At 39.9% G+C, this 19584-nt stretch overlaps 1 long non-coding RNA gene across 3 annotated transcripts in view; it reads left to right on the forward strand.

Annotated features, from left to right (window-relative positions):
• Nucleotides 1-16076, forward strand: part of LOC137676639 (uncharacterized) — a 64764-nt gene extending 48688 nt beyond the window's left edge. For all 3 annotated transcript variants that reach the window (XR_011050109.1, XR_011050110.1, XR_011050111.1), the window contains 4 exons: nt 1638-1776; nt 4378-4444; nt 14501-14601; nt 15274-16076. This is a non-coding gene — a long non-coding RNA (uncharacterized lncRNA). The remainder of the gene's footprint in view (nt 1-1637; nt 1777-4377; nt 4445-14500; nt 14602-15273) is intronic.
• Nucleotides 16077-19584: the final 3508 nt, after the last annotated feature.

The following is a 19584-nucleotide window of genomic DNA, read 5'->3' on the forward strand; positions in this document are numbered from 1 at the left end:
CTGGCGTCCCTTTTGCCCTGAGCGAAGATGAGATAAAAAATAGTCAGACTGTTCTTTTTTCCTGGGACCTATGCATGAATCTTGCAATCTCAGTAATGCAGGTGTAGAATTGTGCTGTATGCTGCGCAGACAAGACAGAACAAAGTCTGATCTTACCCGGAGCAGCCCTTGCTTCTGATAGATCATCTGTGTGCCTTTGTCTTGTGTCTCTGGGTTTAATGCATTTCCTCAATAATCGTATGACAAATCTGAATGAAGGCTCTTACTGAGATGAAGGAACATGCTTTGACTCCGTACATTCATTGAGCAGGCCCAAGGTGTGGTCAGGTTTTCCAGATGAAAGCAATGCTGCCATGACAATTTTCTGCCATTTGCTTATGTGGTGTTTTCTTCCTTTCACCTTTCCATGGTTTGTGACAAGTGCCATTAGTGTCAAGGCAAAGCCTCCTTTTTATTGACTTAATCTTGTCCTACAGTCCCCTTAACTCATTCTTGTCCCATTTTCAAAACCTTGCATGAATGCAGCATGTTAGTAACTAAGGAGCACAGTCAACGTTACCAGTTTTTAGAACTGAATGTCTCTGTGCGGTTCAGAGAGAAGCCAGTGGTTCCCCAGACTCTGCACATGTTATGCCATTTGCTTCCATGAACTTATGTCAATTCACATCATTCTAGTGAGTAGAAAAAACATAAAGGTTCTTGCTGCTCTGAAAAAAGATAGGAATGGCTGCTAATAATGAAAAAAGTTTCTCCCCATACACCTGTATAACAGCTTGCTGGCAGTGTCAAAGACTTTTTTTTTCCCTGTCATTTATGCATCTAAAAATCATATTGTTCTTATTTGGGTTTGCTAATGTGTCTGCCCACTTTTTTGGTAAATCACCACATGCTGAAAATACATGTTAGAGAAAAACTATTTGCTAAGTTGAGCTGAATTTGCTGGATGTTGCCAAAACATGAACCAAACAACAAAAGCAGTGCCTGGAAAAGATTTTGGAGGACAAATTTCTGAAGTGCCCAGATTTTTGGCAATTGAAATGAGGCCTGAACTGAGAGAACTTCTGGAGAAGTTGCTTTCTCAATGTGAGTGTGTATGGTTGTTGCTTTCCCAGATCAATCAGTGTTTAGACATCTGCCTCCAGCTGGTGAAATGATCATGTAGCTCCAAGGTGGCACTGTTCTTCTGGAAGCTTGAATGTGCTCCTTCAGATTATGCTCAACGAGTGCAGCAAAAACACCAAGTTCGTCTATTTCCATCTCTCCCAGTTTATGAACCTGTCTGTTTCTGAGGACGTCACATATGCTTTGTGATTGAGCATCCTGAAGCTTCCCTTTTCCATACAGTACAGTGCAGATCATTTCAAGCTGGTTCAAATATTTTTTGTTGTGCAGCTTTTCTGCTAAGGTACAACTTATACTCATTGGTTTAATGCCAGTTTTGGAAGACAGCTGGCTCACCTCCTGCCAGATCAGACCCTCTGCAGAGTGAGCTCTCCATCAGGTGCATCAGGCGGACTTAGCCACCTGAACTAAATACCTGAACTGTTTTCAAGGTGACTGTGTAGGTTTTTGTCTTCTAGTGCCTGATAGGAAGGCTGCAATGCCTTCCTGTTTCCCTGACGTACTTTCTCCTCAAGGTCTATCCAGCCTGTGTGCCACCAGCTCCTAAAGCCTGCAAGTGAAGTGCAGTTCTGCTGTCAGACCTTCCAGGGGCATTAGCCTGCCATTACGACCTCTGCAATGTATTTAAATTTTTCTTCTGTAATGGAAGAAAAGGTAAGATTCACCTTTAGCTGACTTGAAAGCAGTGGATGAAAACTGGCTTAGTTTTTCAAAACCTATAATTGTGACATTCTGCATGCAAAGCTCCACTTGCAAAGATGAATGTTTCATTAATTTTTAAGGATGTGAAACGGCACTGGAACATTAACTAGAGAATTTGCTATCTATCCAATGCACTAATAACATGCAACAGTCATATTATTTTATTCTGTTATAATAGTCACCAAAAAGCTAGCTAAACTTAAAATGGTAAAACATCAAAGTGGGGATTTTATTCTTATCAGTTACTACTTTGAAGAAATTACTAGTTTTCTCACTGAAAAATTACTATGAACTCTCCCTCAAAAAAGCTTGCATAATGTAAATCTCAATCTAAAATGCTGCCTGAGAGAGATGGGGTAAATTCTATTATTCATAAAGACTGTGTTATCCCTGGAAATTAATTATCTCTAAACCTCATTTTTCTCTATTGCTATTCAATGGCCTGTTAGTAGACAACAGTGCCCTGTGGCTTTATCTGAACATTGTATTAATGCAGCAATGTTCCTTCTCCTTCCTTAAAACAAGTTTCTCAGATAGTATTGGAAATAACAAGAGGAAAGAGAACTGATCGTCTTCTCCCTTACTTGAGGTCTTGTGTAGTCATTCCTGTTAGTCCAAAAAAGGCACTAAACTGTCTGACCCAAGGGAAATGATCATATAAAGCAGGAGGCAGTGAAAAATGAACAGTGTTTGTAAAGTCGGCTGAGAAGTTATTATCTTCCAAAGTCTACAGAATTTTATAGGGAATAGGAAATATTGAAAAGTTACCTTCTGAATGTTTTTTTTTAACTGTCAAAAAAAAGTATGAGATATTTTTAGTTTATGCTGAGCATATCTGGTTTCACTAACAACAATTTTCCTAAACTTTGTATGTGGTTTTCAGATTTTCAGTTAATATGTAGCTTCTCCTGCCCCAAGATAATCAGTCTAGGTGCATGTATCCAAACCAAAAGTTCAGGTAAAACAGCTCCTTGCAAATGTTAAAAGTGATGAGAGGTCATTGCAGGAGTCATTTACCTACCTGCTCTAAGGAAGAGGCTTTTTGTGAAGGGGCATATGCATTCTGTGAGAGAACAAAGATTAGTATTTTGTTTAAAGTACAGAGGAAAAGGCAAAGGCTCTTGGCAAACAGATTAACCCCAAAAGAGACAAGAATGCAGACTACTGTTGATATATTCAGGAGAACAGGTCACTGAAAAATTTTAGGGCAGTCTTTGTACTTTTCACTTGGGAAAATTCTCTTCTGAAACAAAGCTTGCATTTTTTATATTTTGTTATTCACTTCTTCTCTAAAAGGGAAGAAACTCACATAATTTCCATAAGGACATGTAGAGCAGGGGGAAATAGCACATTTCTAAAACTTATTTTATGTGCTGAATGCCAGTGCATAAAGCACTTTGGTTTATTATAGAATCATAGAACAGTTTGAGTTGGAAGGGAGATTTAATGGTCGTCTAGTCCAACCGCCCTGCAATCAGCTGGGACATCTTCAACTAGATCAGGTTGCTCAGAACCACGTCCAGTCTGATCTTGAATGTTTCTAGGGATGGGACATCTACCATCTCTCTGGGCAACCTGTGCCAGTGTTTCACAAGCCTCATTGTAAAAAACTTCTTCCTTATATGTAGTCTGAATCTACCCTCTTCTATTTAAAACCATTACCCCTTGCCCTGTCCCTACAGGCCCTACTAAAAGTCTGTCCCCATCTTTCTTGTAAGCCCCCTTTAAGTATTGAAAGGCTGCAATACGATCTCCTCGGAGCCTTCTCCTCTCCAGGCTGAACAACCCCAACCCTCTCAGCCTTTCCTCATAGGAGAGGTGTTCCAGCCCTCTGATCATTTTTGTGGCCCTCCTCTGGACCCGCTCCAACAGATCCATGTCTTTCCTGTGCTGAGGACTCCAGAGTTGGGCATGGTACTGCAGGTGGGGTCTCACCAGAATGGAGCAGAGGGGCAGAATCACCTCCCTTGACCTGCTTGAGATTTTCATGTTATACACTTACATCTTGGGTGCTGCTGAGACCCAGTCAAGTGTTAACTCATTCTGTTAAGTGTAGAGATCCCAAGAATATTGATGTAAGCATTAAAAATACCAAAGCATTCAAAACAACTCAGAGATGCTGCCGTTCATCTCCAGGTTTGAAGAATCCAGGTGGGCCACACTGCATTTTGTAATCAGAGTGTGAAAGTTTAAAATATCTCTGGAGAAAAACCAGAGGAGAATGTGGTTTATATGTGCCAAAGTACAGTAGTGTAAGTGTTGTGCTGAAACTTATGTTTGAGAATGTTTTGTAAATCGGGAAAGATCACAGAAGTGATACCATCTATTCTGCAATCTGAGGGAATTTATCTTCAAGCAATCTACAGTATCCTCAGCACTGTGTAAAATATTTTGTGGCAGATGCCATATTCCCTGAGTAAATTCAATTCATTTAATTGTAACGTTATATGTTATCTTCCTTTGTAGTTATCAGCAGGTAGGAAACAAATAATATTTATTAGACTTTGACCTAAAGCTAGAGGTTTAATTCTGTTTATCCTTTCTGCAATACAGTTGTCCAACCTGTGCAGGAGCAGAGTAAAGCTGCAGTGCAGGAAGAAATGGAATATACTTAAGAAAGGTATAATATTACTTCATCTAAATTTACCTGTATTTTCCTGCCTTCCTATTACATTCTCTGTTTTAAATATACGTTATCCCTTTGCCAGAAGGACATACTGGTGGAAATCTGCAATCCTCTCTCACTAAAATAGAAGCCTTGCAAGAAATCTTTGTTGTTGAAACACATTTTCTGGTTGGCTTATGGTATTATAAATTTTTCTGACCTCTAATATGAGCATTGCGATTTCTCTAAAATAGATTCTGCCACTGAAAAGTTGCTAAGCAACTAATCCCGTCTGATCTATTGTAGTTCAAATAAATGAAACAGACAGATAAAAGAGAGTTTATAAACCTAATGGGTTGTAAAAAACAAACAAACATAAACCCATAAACAAATAGACATATAATGTATTTTATCTCAAAATAAATAATTCTGCAGAAAGAAGTCGACAAGAAGTATTTAAAAGGACTTTAAGCAAAAGCAAAGAGGGTCAGTGTTGCCACTTCACAGGTCCAGACTGGTTGTCACCTCAGTCTACTCTTTGGTGGCCTTAATGGTAACTTACATGTCCTTTTGGTTGGTTATTTTTCCTTGTGTGATATAATACATAATACTTAGGTAGGCAAAAAGAAACTGTTACTCATTGTTCAGAAGAGCTGTCATGTTTTTTTTATTTTTATTTTTTTAAATTTAGCTCTGGATTCAGGGGAGAGCTGCTCTGTACTTCCATGCACTGCTTCCCACTATACCTCATATTGTCCTCTTATTGCAATCTGCTCTTCAGAGCTGGGCAGTTAAAACTAGAAGAAGGAGTACCTGGAGCTTCTTGTTGAGACTCAGAGGAGGTGCCGCTGGCCTGGGTTGGCCCTCCAGATGCCCATCATCTTCACAGGCAAATAGCTTTTCCCATCTGAAGCAAACTATGCACGGCTTTTGTTCGCATGGGTGACTGTGAGAGTTTCTTTTTCCATCTTGTTTTGTCTCCCATGGGTTCATACTTTTGAAAGCAAAAGACTTTGTCTTTTATTTCTAGGCCAGGGCCCTGACAGCTTCAGCTGCTGCCACAGGTTTGCTCCCCTGATCCCTTGTGCCTGGGGTTTTGAGGCTTGAGTTTCTGTGATTTATAGTAACCACTGTAAGGTTGTCCTTATCACAATAATCCCTTGGATGCTTTCAGCTCTGCAAGACACTGTGCATTCTTCCCTTCCATGATCAGGACTTCAGTGCAAAATTAGTGTCACAAAATTTAATGCATGTTCTTAAGGAAGAGGAAGCTGATTTTATTATACAAAATCTTTAAGTAGTTTGATTTTAGCCTCATAGGCTCTCACATTCACAAGTGCCAAGATATATGTGTCCAGGTGGTCCGGCTAAGGTACTTGTGTGAAGTACAAGGAGGAGGGATGCTGTCTGCATCTTTTGGGTACCTCTTGGCTGGTAACAACAAAGTGGTTTTTGGACAGATCTTTTATATCCCATAGGAGATATCAGCTGCAATGAGATAATCCTTTGCCTCAGCTCATGCTTACTTCACCTTTCATAAATCTTCGATCAGGTTGCTGTCTTCTCCCTTGTTTGAAATACATATATTTGAGACATATGTCTATAGCCTTTTCTTGTTGGCCTAACAGACAAAAGAGGTATAAGTGACATGTCACAGCCTTCTAGACATCCTACTGGTGTGAGGATTGCAAGGTCTTCTGCTGATGTACTGTCTGGGCTGTGGGGTCATCAAGAGTGCCTGCCTGGCAGAAACAGCATTCATACCAACTGTATTACTACATATCGTTACTAATTTCTGCACTGATTTATGAGCAGAGTCACAGCTCTTTACTGACAGCCTGTAAACCTGAGAGGCATCTTTGAGGTGAAATGCTGGTAATTTGAAAAGAGAGAATAAATGTCCCCAGTTACACTGCATGGTTACATGTTTATATGCCTCAAATAGAGGTCTTTAAAGTCATTACTAGAAGGACAGAAGAAAACTTTAAAGTGAAAATGGTGATTATAAGAAAAGTTAATGAGACAGAAAAAAAGCAGCAGTCTCTTTCAACCATTCCTGGTAAGAGGATCGTCCTTTTAAGGCCCAACCCAAAGCTAAGACTTTTCCACTGACTTGTTTGGGCCAAGCCTCTGTTCTATTTTAGTGTAAAAGCTACTTGATCTAAAGCAAAGGCCAATACACCACTCAGAATTAAACAGGCACCTCAGATCACATTCTTTTCTCATTATTATTCACTTGAGGAACAACTTCTCGTCCAGCTTTGTTTAGCTGTTGACAGAGAAATCAGTCACTCCTCAGAAATAAAGGAATGGAAATGAGTTATTTCTATTTTCTCCTGGTGTTTATGCAAGCTTCCCCTTAAGCAGTTACCAGAATGAAAGCTTTTCATCTAACACTTTAATTCTGTACACCTTTTCCCTGAGACTGAGAAAATAAAATAATAGTAGCACTTAACGAAAGGAAGAAAGGAATAACTGGAGAGGAGACACTCCAGGAGCAGGTAACTCTCACAACTTCTTGAATACAGTCAGCATAATGATTAGACCTTTTTAATAACTGTTGTTGCATGTGAATGCTATTCATGGAAATTCCAGGTGCTCACCTGGAAGGCAGATTATCTCATAAAATAGGGAGGACAAACAGGGATTTGAAAATCTAGCTCTTCCCCTGGCATTTTTGCGAACAGTTTTTCTCTCGGCATGGCATATTTTGTCCCACTCCCATTTTAAGGAGATATTGGGAGTGAAGATCTTGGCTGTGACTCAGATTTATATGACATTCTTATGTTTTGCAGATGTTCTGCAGTGTCTTAAAGAAACTTTTTAGTCTGCCTGGTGTTCCAGTTACCAAATAGGTGTCACTCTCTGAGCTCTCCTCCATTGCTGGCCTCTCTGGGCTATTCAGTTTGTCACCACTTTGGGAAAGGACATGCCACTTTTCACTTCTCCACTAAAAATCCTTGTCATGGCTGACACCTCCAGATTCAGTCTCATGTAATGTCGTTCAAAGATCAGACAGAGGAAACAGTTTCTGCTGGGGAAACATCTGGACAAGGCACTGCAGGGAGCAGAAACACATGGTAGGGTTGGCATGGGGGATTCTTACAGCCTTCCTCATGTTACGCCTCCAAAACTCTGTCACCTTGCAGCATTCATCAAAATTGTTCTTCCTACACAGGCGAGATCATAGGCTATTTGAAAAGTGCTCTGTGGAAACCAAATGAGCTGCAGATGCATGCTGACGTCCCTTTGCTTTTTTCTCCCCTTGTCTAGCTCTTGCTTCCTCTCATTTCATGGTATCTGATGCATAGGCATTAATTATTTTCTTGGTACCTTTCAGACCCATTTACCTTCAACTAGTAGAAGACGCCTAGTCTGCCCTTGCAGTAAACAAACACATTATGCTTTCTACCAACTTTCACATTAATAAGCTTCCCCTTTTCACAAATCAGTTGCCTTGTAGGTTTGTATTTCCTGAGGCCTTGCACGCAAATGACAAACTGGCAAGACTTGTTTGAAGAAGATTAGGAAGATGAGAAATTTTTGCAGAGTCCTGATTCATGGTCCTGTGGCAAATGAAGATGTGATTGACATATTTTAGTACTGCTAGTGTAGCACTACTGAGTAGCTACACTTCTTGACTTAGAGGCCTGCATTGGGTTCCTCACCACTGGGCAGCAAATGTGCTCAACACTCACCTTCTGCTTGGAAAGCTAAATATTAGAAACAATCCAAATACTGGGTAAAAAGCATCTTCTTTCCTTTATTGTATGCGCTGTATGTGGACTGTTTCTGTGTGATGTTTTTTGGCTTACAAAGCTGAATTTAGCCTGCAGGAAAGGTATGTTTTAAATTTTCATTTCTCCTGTCAGAGTTAAAGTTCTCTTAGGAAATGTGATCTGTCTTTCAGTGCAAATAGTTTGAGCAATCTTGTCTTGACATTGAAGTATACTCTTGCACACCCAAAGGTTATTTTTTTCTTGTGCAAAAACCCATTCCTGCTTCCTACTAAGAGGACATATGCCATAGATGTTGTGAGACAGTGGAGCAGTAGAAGACTTCAGTTAAGCCTGCTGCTGCATTTTCAGCATCAGCCCTTGTGTAAACCAGTCATTTCCTACCTGCCGTTTTCCTCCCATGACCTGTGTCTATGTCTGCCTGGAGCCCTCACAATGCTCTGCTATGAGGGAGCAGCGGAGCTTGTTTTATGCCTGTTACAACCTGACTACCCACATGTGAAAGAAGGTAAAAAGGGTGTAGCCCACAGAAAGTAAGACTTTGGAGACAATCAGGAACTTCTCAAGCGCTATGGCTTGAATATGGGGAATGGACACTTTCTAAGTGATGCTGACATCCAGAACTTGAATTTTTCTGGAGATAAAATAAATCCATCCATTCATCTACCCATCTACCATAACACTGTTCCTAGCTGGAGATGATGGAGCACCTTGGAACAAGGTGATAGACTCAACTGCTGTCCACCTTCACAATTAAGTATTTAACTGTATGGTGCAGGAACCCTCCCAGTGGTAACTTTGGTCTTGTCCAATTCATATGCTTAAAAGTATCACTTAATATCCTGTAGGACAATCTGACCCTTTCTTCCAAAGACTACCCTAGGTGGTCCTGGATGCAGAACTGATCAAATAGTACCTAGTTAAAACACCTGTAAATAGACATTTTAAGCTATTCATGCAGAAGGGGTCATGCAGTGCAGTTTTTTTGGATGTTGGTAAGATATTTAAGACATTTTCTATCTGGTTAATGTAATACATAGTGACTGATTATGCATGTGCTTACAGAGTGGTCACATAGGACTATAGCCAGCTGGGCTATAAGGACTAAGAAGGGCAGACGCATGAGGAGTCTCACTCCATCCAGCTCAAGATGCTACTGCAAGGGCTCTTACAGCAGAGACACCCATCACCATCCAGATAGCAAGCTACCACCCTATTCGATTCCTGATGTGAGCATCATCCTGTGCCAAGTTCACAACAAATTTGTTTTCCTTTTTGACAGACTGTCTATGAGTGTCTCTGCAACAGCCCTTATGTTTGAGTCTTTCATTTTTTCACCTGAACCTAGTACTGATCCTTTCAGACATAATGGCTCTCCTGACAATGATGTGTTCAAAGCTGATGTAGTTCATGAAAGAAATTACAAGGCTCCTGCTCTAGAGGACAGGTCACGTCTCATTCCCACTTTTTGTCATAACTAAGATCCTTCTGTAGATTTTGTGTTAGGGAAGACAAGGCCAAAACTTTCCCAGTGATGGTAGTTTTATAAGAAATGAGAGGGAGAAAAAGAGTCAGGTTAAATTCTGCAGCCCTTTTATTGTTGTTACAGTCAGCCATCCCCCAAGAAAATGAGCCACTATTCCTCCAAAGACCCTGTTGTTGATAAAAACATCGAGAAAACAAAAAAAAAAAAAGAAATCCACTGCCTCTCCAAACCAGCACCCTCCTCTGCAGAGGGGCTGAGCACTCCCAGATGAGACAGGCACCAGCTTCTTTCAGCTGACAGTGGGAGCAGCGGTGATGCAGGTGCCTGAAGGACAGGTTGTGCAGAGTCTGGTCGCGCAGCAAGAACAACGACAGGTGGTGTCTGGGGGACATGTTGGTGTCAGATGTCTCAGTGGTGACTCTGAAAGTGTCTATAAAACCCTCCCTCATCCTGTCTGGGAGCAGGGGCTGACCTGAGCTCAAGTGAAATGTCAACAGCCTTACCTTGCATGCAGCATCTTCAAAAGGTGCATTTCAATTCTGGGTACTGAAAATCTGCTTGGTGCTTCCAAAAGAGCTGTAAGAGGGAGAGAAAGGAGCATAGAGCTTTAAAAAGACAGCAGAACATCTTTCATCATCTGCTAATACGTCCTAACCTAAACTGAATCTCAGAAACAGACAGGTTTACCTTTTTACAGAGTGTAGCCAGTTACTTGCCAGTTTTCTAATATTTTGTTCGAAAATATGACCCTGCACATAAGACACAGTGGTTCTGAGAGCATCCTTGTGAAGGCAGAACTCTCCGTTTATTCTCATAAGCCATACAAGCAGCTCAACAGAGCAGTAGGAACATTTACAAGGTTTTCTTAGCAAATCTCAACTCTTGAGATGGCGTGAGGTGATTTTGTGTTAGTCTCCCTGGTGTTATTATGAGGTGTTTTGAGATTATCTGCCAGGCACCTGAAGAGCTTTATGAACCTTTCCTGAAAGTAAGGTAGTTTTATGCCCAATCTGTGACAAACAGTAGCGTTGTTTTGAATAGCGGTTTTCTGTTGATTTAAAAAATGAACTCACTCCACCCTTGGTGGTAAAAGAACATGATTAGGGGGTTCCAAAGCCAAACTCTTAAACAGTACAGAGTGTCAGAATTACGTTTCCAATCTCATTTCAGCTGCCACTTTATATCTTCTGATACTGGAATTACGTGCACACTTGTTTTTCTCAAAAGTGACCCGTGCTCTTTTGGTGCTTGTTTACATGAGCAGTTATTTGACATTTACTTTATCTTCCTTCTTTACCATACACACTTCAAACCCTACTGTGAAGATAGAATAATTATTTTTTTTCACGGGCTTTTAAAATATGTTTGTCACTGTACTGTCTGGGTGCCTTAAACACAAGACTTCGTATATTTCTGTGAATTAAAAGGAGTATTTATACCTATTTCACTGGTGAAAGGATGATTTTAAGAGCAACTAGAAAAATATGTCCGTTAAAATGTTTGTGTGATACAAAGTGCTTCACCACCATATGCCTCATGAAGATGTCAAAGACCAGTTCTCATTGCCTTCAGCTGCAACTCTTAGGGCTCAGCTCTTCTACATACCCTCTTGCTCAATGGCAGTTGAAAAAAATGTGTCACACACTTAGTGATCTGTAAAATATTGAAGCAACTAGTCTCCTGTTACACAGGAACTCTGAGGTAGATACCAGAGCTGCAATCCAACTCTTCAGGGAAGTGTTTAACAGTATAAATGAAGAAACCTCCCTGTTACACCTACAGTCATCCATCTTGTTACACAGTCCTCATCTATCAGCCAAACAGCTCTGCACATCGAGGGACCCAGCTAAATCTTTGCAGCTGACCTTATTCTGACTCTGACATCTGTACACCTGGCTCTTCAATCTTAAGTTACCTTTCCTGTGTTTCTCTCTTTCATCCCTTCTTCCCCATTCCCAGCCACTGTCCAAATTATGTCCTGAAAGACAAAATTCAAATAAAAATAAAAAATATGACCTGACTGTGACAAAATTCCTTTGGAAAAGTGGAGGACTTCTCTTACAGCAGGTTAGTAACAGCAAAGCAGTTTAGATAACACCTACTTGTAAACGCTACCAATTTTGTTTCTGAATCACATTACATATCAACATTACAGCAAACATATGAACACAAGTTGAGTTAAAATAAATTAGTTTATATAGATTCAAAGTTCATCTTTCTTCAACTGAACACAAAGTCTTAGTCTTAGTCTTCCTGGAATGATTTCATTTCTCAAGACCACGTGTTGAATATTTGTTGTGAGGTAATTATATTTTTATGATGACACCTGTTTTCTCCCACTGCTTTTATCCTTTTGTTTTGAGAACGCTAATTTGACCATCTAGACATATTGTAGTCTGGGATTTTTTTTCTTAAAAATCATAATAAATCCATTAGGGAAATTGGTATCACAGACAATTTCTTTGCGTCGTAGCATTAATACATGTATAAAATTATTCAGTTTGCCATTGCACCTGCTGGACTGTGATCATGCTCTGCAGCACTTTTCTGTCTTGACAAAGCATAAAATACACCTGTTTAATTATATTTCAGAACATGTTTCTATCATGCACCATCAACATTAGATACTTTAGGAGAAAACTGGAAGCTTTTTGAGATATCTTGGCTGAGTGGCATTGGCATTGCTCTGTTGTATATATATATATATTTAGTAGATTATGCTGAATTTAATTCTAAGGTGTGTCACTTGTAAGTAATATATTTTTAAATGGATTTCCTTGATCTCACTGAATGTGAGAGCTAATAGTATCAAGCAGGGCTCCCCAAGGATCAGCTCCAGATAGGATGGCACAAATTGAGGCATCATGCCTCAGTATGACAAGGGAAGGATGTCCCTTACTCCTGGCTGATCCACCATTGCAAATCATAGAATCATTTAGATTGGAAAAGACCCTTAAGATGGTTGAGTCCAAATGATAACCTAACACTGCCAAGCCCACCACTAAACCATGTCTCTAAACACCACATCTACACATCTTTTAAATACCTCCAGGGATACCTCAAACACTTCCCTGGGCAGCCTGCTCTAGTGCTTGATAACCCATTCAGTGAAGAAATTTTTCCTAATATCCAATCTAAACCACAGGCCTTGATTCTTTTACTCTTTACCTTAGTGCCTGTTTCTGGCCTGTGTTGGAGATGTGATACTGAACTAGATGGACCTTAGGTCTGGGCTAGTAAGGCAATTCTTGCATCTTAGGTTTATAAAAGTGTTTACTATCTAGGCAAACAATTCATGCTTCTCTCTTCATTTCATCTGGTGCAAATAGAGATGTTGTTTAAATATGAAGTCTTCTTTCTGCTAGTGAGACATCACTAGCTTCTAGCTAAATTTGGTGAATGGCTCCCCTTTTTTTATGATCCATTCTGCTTCTAGCTATGCCATATGGTTGTTTATCTCATGGTGAACACTAACAGCTAAGAAGTATTTCTCTTCCTCAATAAAAGAGTTGATGCATGTGTCTAATTACATTTCATAATGTATTTCTGTGAGACTTCTCCCATGCAGGAAGAAACTACTTGTCATGGATGATAGATTAGATGTGTTCTTCGGTTAGTTATTAAAGTTTCTGGTACTTATTCTGCTTCATCTGCACTATTTTCAGCATCTAACTCCTGACAAAAATTTATGTTGCTCCTGAATTCCTCATTAAATACAATGTTTAAAAAGAGCAGCAGAAGATGTTATGTACATCTGGTCAGAAATATTACCATGTAAAAATAACAAAAGTTGTCTGGACAGAGTAGTAATCCTTTAGGAAGTCAATATTAGCAGTAATATTAGCAATTTTAACAGTAATAATAATAGTGAAAGGTAGTAATGCTAGTGATAACAGTAGTAACAGCTGGTATGACAGGTGTTGTTTTGCCTAGGACAGCAGACAGACGTACCAGAGTCTTGGTTTTGGTTCTTTCCTCTGTTAGATGGTCTATGGGATATTCAGCTTAGGGCTAAATGTTGAGCTGATTGTGGCTAACAAGGATTTTACCATGGACTTAGGTGGAGGCAGAGATTCCCTCTTGATCTTTTTAGGCAAATTTTCCAATATATTTATGTGCTGTACAAGGCTGAGACCTTGTTTCAGAGCTGGGATAGGAGCTTAGGTCCCCTTCAAAGCTTGAAAAGTTGTCAGAGTTCCTAGGTTATTTCTGCTTATTGGCTTAGGTTATGGTCTATTTAGGGTAAAAAAAAAAGTAATAATTATTAATTGAGAAGGGTGTGTCAGGTATTTGTTCATGAGATATATGTGAACACACATTTTTCTTCCACTATTTACTGCAATTTTCAACTGTAGTTTGCAGCTATCTGTGAGACTTCTGTGATGAGAGCTGAGCTAATCTCTGTGCTGTTAGAAGCATTCAAAGCGACTGCTTTTCTACAGCATCAAAGCACTGGAAGTCAACATGGTAACAACTAACGTGTTGAGGAGTTGCACAGTTTCTAGTATCTTCAGTGTGTTTTTTTCATAGGGCCCCAGACACTAAGACAGTAGGATATAATTTCATCCTTGCCTTGCTTCAACATAAGCTAATTAGGAAGTTCATTATTTATTTGGCACAAATTTAGCATGACAAATCAATGTAACAGGGCACAAGAGACAAAGTCATTTAAAATGAAAGTCAGAATCAAGATGAAATGGCAAGATGAAATCTTTTAATTTCTAATAACGCGCTAACATCCTAATGGCTTGGTGGGCCTTGGTGGCATTTCTGATGCAGACGGGTCAGCACAGACCTCCCAGGGAAGGGCATGGTTCACCAGTTAATGTCATGTGTTTTCTCTTCCAGGTGGCACCACATCCCCTCCAGTCTCTCCCATGCAATACCACTGTACACGTCCATTACTGTAAGCCAGATGGACAATTGGAAAGAGGGAATATTTCTGAAATGTAAGAAACTGTATAAAACAGCTAAAAACTATAACTAAAGAAAATTTTTGGGTGAGTTACCTGACAACAGGCGTTCCAGTGATCCCTACTCAAATTGGGCTGGAAACGTTTGCTGGGCTAATGTGGAGCCTTAGCAACCCAGAAAACATCTCTAGGATTAGTTTTTCTGTAATCATGAAAATTTTGGTTTAAGCTCAGAAAGATTGTGATAAGATCTTGTTTTTTATTTTGTATCGCTTTATATAACTTTAAAAAATAATTATCAAGGTTAGTCTAGGGCAAAATGCTCAGCTAGAATAAATATCTTTAAAGTCAACATAATTACGTTGATTTTCAGTGGGGGAACTGGGCTCCATCTGCCAATTTTGAAGTTTCACATAGCTTTTGTCCACCAGGGACCTAACTGTTCTCACTTGGTTTATGAGATTTGGGGAGAGCAGTAGCAAGTGTTTTCCAACCAGCATGGAAACTGGAGGGTCTCCTCTGTTCATGGAATGTAGGAGTTATAAACAGTTAGAGTTTCCAGCATGGTCCTGCTCACTTTTCCAACTGCTGTGATTTGTATTAGAAAAGAGACACTGAGGCTTGTTAAAATGACATTGAAGTTGAGGGACATGACAAATACTCAGTCTGCACTGAAATCCCACACAGTTATGGATGTTTTCCTTGTAGCTGGCTGAACAGATGAAGATTATTGTGTTCTGTGGAGATAAAAGCGTCTGATGCTTTTTTTTCCCACTTCCCTGATGAACTGCCGACACTGATCCCTTGGCCAGATGCAGAGCTGGTACAAAAGCAGAGCAGAAGATCTACGTGGACTTACACTACAGTCACAGTGACAGACCTCAATCTGGGGAGAAGTGAAGTAGTACAAAGGAAAGTCACAAATGCTTGCTGCTCAGTGCTGTAGTGGTGTGGTGGTCTTTTTGCACTGTCCATCCATAGATGGAGACATATCCATTCCTGAAGATTTCATGTGCTTAAGCCAGTGAGGAACTGTGCAGAGACATGCTCACCTCTCTTGCTAGAAAACTCTGATCTTAGAGTTGGAGGTTCCTAATTTCTAAAGCTGTCCAGAAACCCGCTGTGTCTATTATCTGTACCTTGTATGTATGATGAATAAAATGAAATTGATAGAAATTCTTTGACATTCATGACGGTTTATATTTCACAAGTGGCAGAAATGTGCTGAGAGGCCATATGCTTACCCAAATATGGGAGATGCATACAATTCAGTAAGAATATACAAATACAGGTGAGTACAGGATGACTCTTAGCTTGGATGTTGAGTATTCAGGTGTTTATGTTGCAGGACTTGAAGCAGATGCCTTTCTCCATTCATTTAGGAGTGTAGAGAGCGAGAAGGGCTTTCAAGCAATCTTTGCAAATGCAATAACCTGGTCCTGGCCAGCTTTTCCCCACAGTTTGAACAGCTTCTTGACTGCTCTAGGTTATAGATTTTCTAAGCTCTCATCACAGAATCACAGAATCACAGAATGTTAGACATTGGAAGGGACCTCGAAAGATCATCTCGTCCAATCCCCCTGCCGGAGCAGGATTATCTAGATCATGTCACACAGGAACGCGCTCAGACGGGTTTTGAATGTCTCCAGAGAAGGAGACTCCACAACCTCTCTGGGCAGCCTGTTCCAGTATTCAGTCACTGTGTGGCTCCTCAGCCCAAGGATACCTTTTTCCCACAGCCCTGAATCATTCTGAGAGGCCCAGGACACATGTACTGATAGCAGGAGTAGATCCAGGCAAACACCCAGCACTTGTGGGCATACGATCAGCTTTCTTGCCTGACAATAACTTTGTTGTAGCATTGCATTGAATCCTGCTTATAACTGCACGGATTTCTTTCTGGGACATATCTAGGTACAGTGGCTTGCCAGTCAATATTTCAGTGCAGCTACATGCATGAAATTCATCTGGAGAGGTCTGAGTTATTCCTGTTTGATTCTAAGTGCGAAAAAGAAGCCAAACGTGGTGTCTCTTCAGGATTCATAATATGTAAATATACATGCATTTGAATAAGCAAATAACATTTTGGTGTATGAAGACCCTTCTCAGAAACCTATATAGGAAAAAAACATCATTGATCTAGATAAAGTGAAGCCACAGAGAAATATAAACCTCCAAAGATAGTTTTCATTTTTCTGCTGATTGATTGAATTTAGTGGCAAAATTGCCAGTGGCTTTTGTGGGAAGAGATTTTTTTCTAAAACTATTTACTAGCAGCTAAGCTCTTAAGCATTCGTAAACTTTAGGAGATTCTCAGGGTCCCATTTAAGATATGTATGACTTTGTCTGAACTGCCAAATCAGCACCTTATTTAAGCTACATAGGAGTTTGTCTGAATTGCCAAATCAGCACCTAGATAAGGATATACAAGAACTATTGCTGAAATAACAAGAACTGCCACACTTCCATATAGTCCTTGGGGCAGAGAAACAGACTGATCAAACTGCTAAATATTTCAGCTCCCTTCCAGTAAAAGTTTCTGGCAAATGGCGACATCAGATTTCTGTGCAGATGTTCATCAGCTAAACAAACACAGAGCTGCAATCCCAGTCCAGTCTTTAGCAAACTGGCTGGAATACTAGCCCTCCTGCAATATAAGACCATCACTTCTAATTGCACAGATGCGTTGACATTCTTCCCTTTTCTAAATGCACTAGGATGCTGGTAGGCTATCCAAGTTAGTATCTATGCTGACAAATGACGCAGTGGATCCACCATTAAAAAGCTACCAGCAATTAAGAGGTTTATTGTCAGAAGTGCTTTGACTATCATAGTGCTAATAATATTGAGCTGAGATAACTATCCATGAACAAAATGTCACTGTAATTTTATGTTCACTGAGTGCTTTAAGGGCTGGAACACACAATCAAAACTGTCCAGTAAGATTTGTTCTTCTTATGGCCCTCCAAGGAAGAGAGAAGACCATGCAGTAGTCCTGTACGCATTGCAATGCCTGACAGGTATGAAATGTGTGTCCATCAGGTGTGTCCACTGCATGTAGACGTAAAACAAGACACAGTCTTGCTTTCTATAAATAGATTTCTCAATTTTATTTTCTTGAAAAACAATGAATATGTCCAAACTGATCTCTTGTCTAGCTATCAATACTCCCAATTGTCTGAATTTTTCTTCCCTCATCTTAAAATTCTCTGATAACCTAGACACAATTTGAGAAACTTTTGACAGTACTGAATACTGGCATGCACCCTCTGGATTTAGCAATACATGACTGACTGTCTCACTGGGAACTGCTACTCCCTGTGGGCAGGAAGGAAGGCAGGTCCTTGTATTCCTTTTAGCAGGACATCATACTTTACCAAACCATGATCCAAACTGAAGTTTAACTGTCTTCTCTGTGATAAGTTAATAAAAGGTAACATAAAGGTATATGTAGAAGACAATATATAAAAATGTGTATATAAGATAATATATACGTAATGATATAAGGTAATACTACTAATAAAGAGTGCTCTCTCATTTAACAATTTTTTGTCAGTACAATCTTTATTTGCAGTGTTTATGAAGTGGAAAACAAGATTTCTTGCAAACTTCTGTTGACTTCCAGGCCAAGTTTCTACCCCTGATGTTGAGGTCAGGAGAGCAGGAGGGAATTTTGCATCTTGAGTTCACGAAACTTAATGGACAGTTATTGAAAAGGGGTGAGACAGATCTCACAACTCAATGAGACCATGACACGATGTAGCTCAAAATTTAGGACATCAATACCTTATTCTTCTGCTGCCTGAAGTCCTAAGATTTTTATGCTAAATTCCTCCAGAACTTAAATTATTGTTTCTGGGAACGCCTTGGTGTGCTGAAATCTTGTCAGCGCCAAAACCCCAGGCAGTATCTCTATTAGGATAGCCACACAAATGTTCCTCTAACCATCTTGAGTGATAAAGATTTAAGAAAACAACCACCTACCCCAAACTCCAATCATTGTAAGAACGAATGGAAATAGTTCCCAGAAGAAAAAGGTGCAGAGGGAAAAGAGTTAAATGTGGGTTCGGAGGGCTGTAACAATGTAAGAGTTGAGTAGGGAAGGTCTCTGGGGAGCATGGCGAAAGGGCCACAGGACCAGGGAGGTGATGGTGCCTCAGTGGCCCTGGTGGTCTGCTGCAAGGCTGGCCTCCCAGTTATTGCAATGGTTTGGTAGCTGTGAATGACTTCTCTGAGAATGGTTACCTATCTCTGTTTACGTAGGTGCTTATATATTTAGGTATCTTGTTAGAAAAAAAGTGGGTTTGGTTTTTGTTTTAACAACCTTAAAAGGAACGAATGGATTATCCAGGTGTAAATGGAGAAACACTTACCAGAAGGAAATAGGAAAGGGGGAATTTATGGGAGTTTTTTATGAATGGATAGATCAAACAGAAGAGTGTTCTTTAACTCTTGGTCCTGGCTCATGTCTCCCTACACAGTACCACAATATTTTAAGTTTTATAAAATTCTATAGGAGAGCAGAGGGCAGGGTGGTATAAACCAGACTAGTTGGGCTTTTTTTTCTTCCTTGAAGCAATCTTTCAGAATACTCCTGTCAGACTTGCAAAAAGACTCTGTAAATTATGTGACTGGTAGTGAATATTGTTATGCACAATGTTTAAGAGCAGAACAAAATGGAAACAGGCTGGATAAAGGGAAGAAAGAGAATGGGAGTGTTAAATAAGGTAAGTGGTTATGACGTAGGAAACAAACTGGGTTTTAGACACTTCCCTGTGGAAGGAGAGTGTCCCTCCAGGTCACAAAGCAATGGCTAATATATTATAGAAGTTCTCAGATTATTGTAGGTGTTATGAAGTGAAATCTAAGGATGGATGTCCCTTATTGGGATTGTTGTGGGAGGCTGCTAAAATATTTTGTGCTCATTGTACTGAACATCAGAAAAATTAGTGGCTGCAATCAGAAAACAATGGATCAAGAAAGGACCTTAAAACTGGCCTAGTCATTAGAACAGCAAAG

The sequence above is a fragment of the Nyctibius grandis genome, chromosome Z (genome assembly GCF_013368605.1).
Source record: "Nyctibius grandis isolate bNycGra1 chromosome Z, bNycGra1.pri, whole genome shotgun sequence".
NCBI classification, from domain to species: domain Eukaryota; kingdom Metazoa; phylum Chordata; class Aves; order Nyctibiiformes; family Nyctibiidae; genus Nyctibius; species Nyctibius grandis.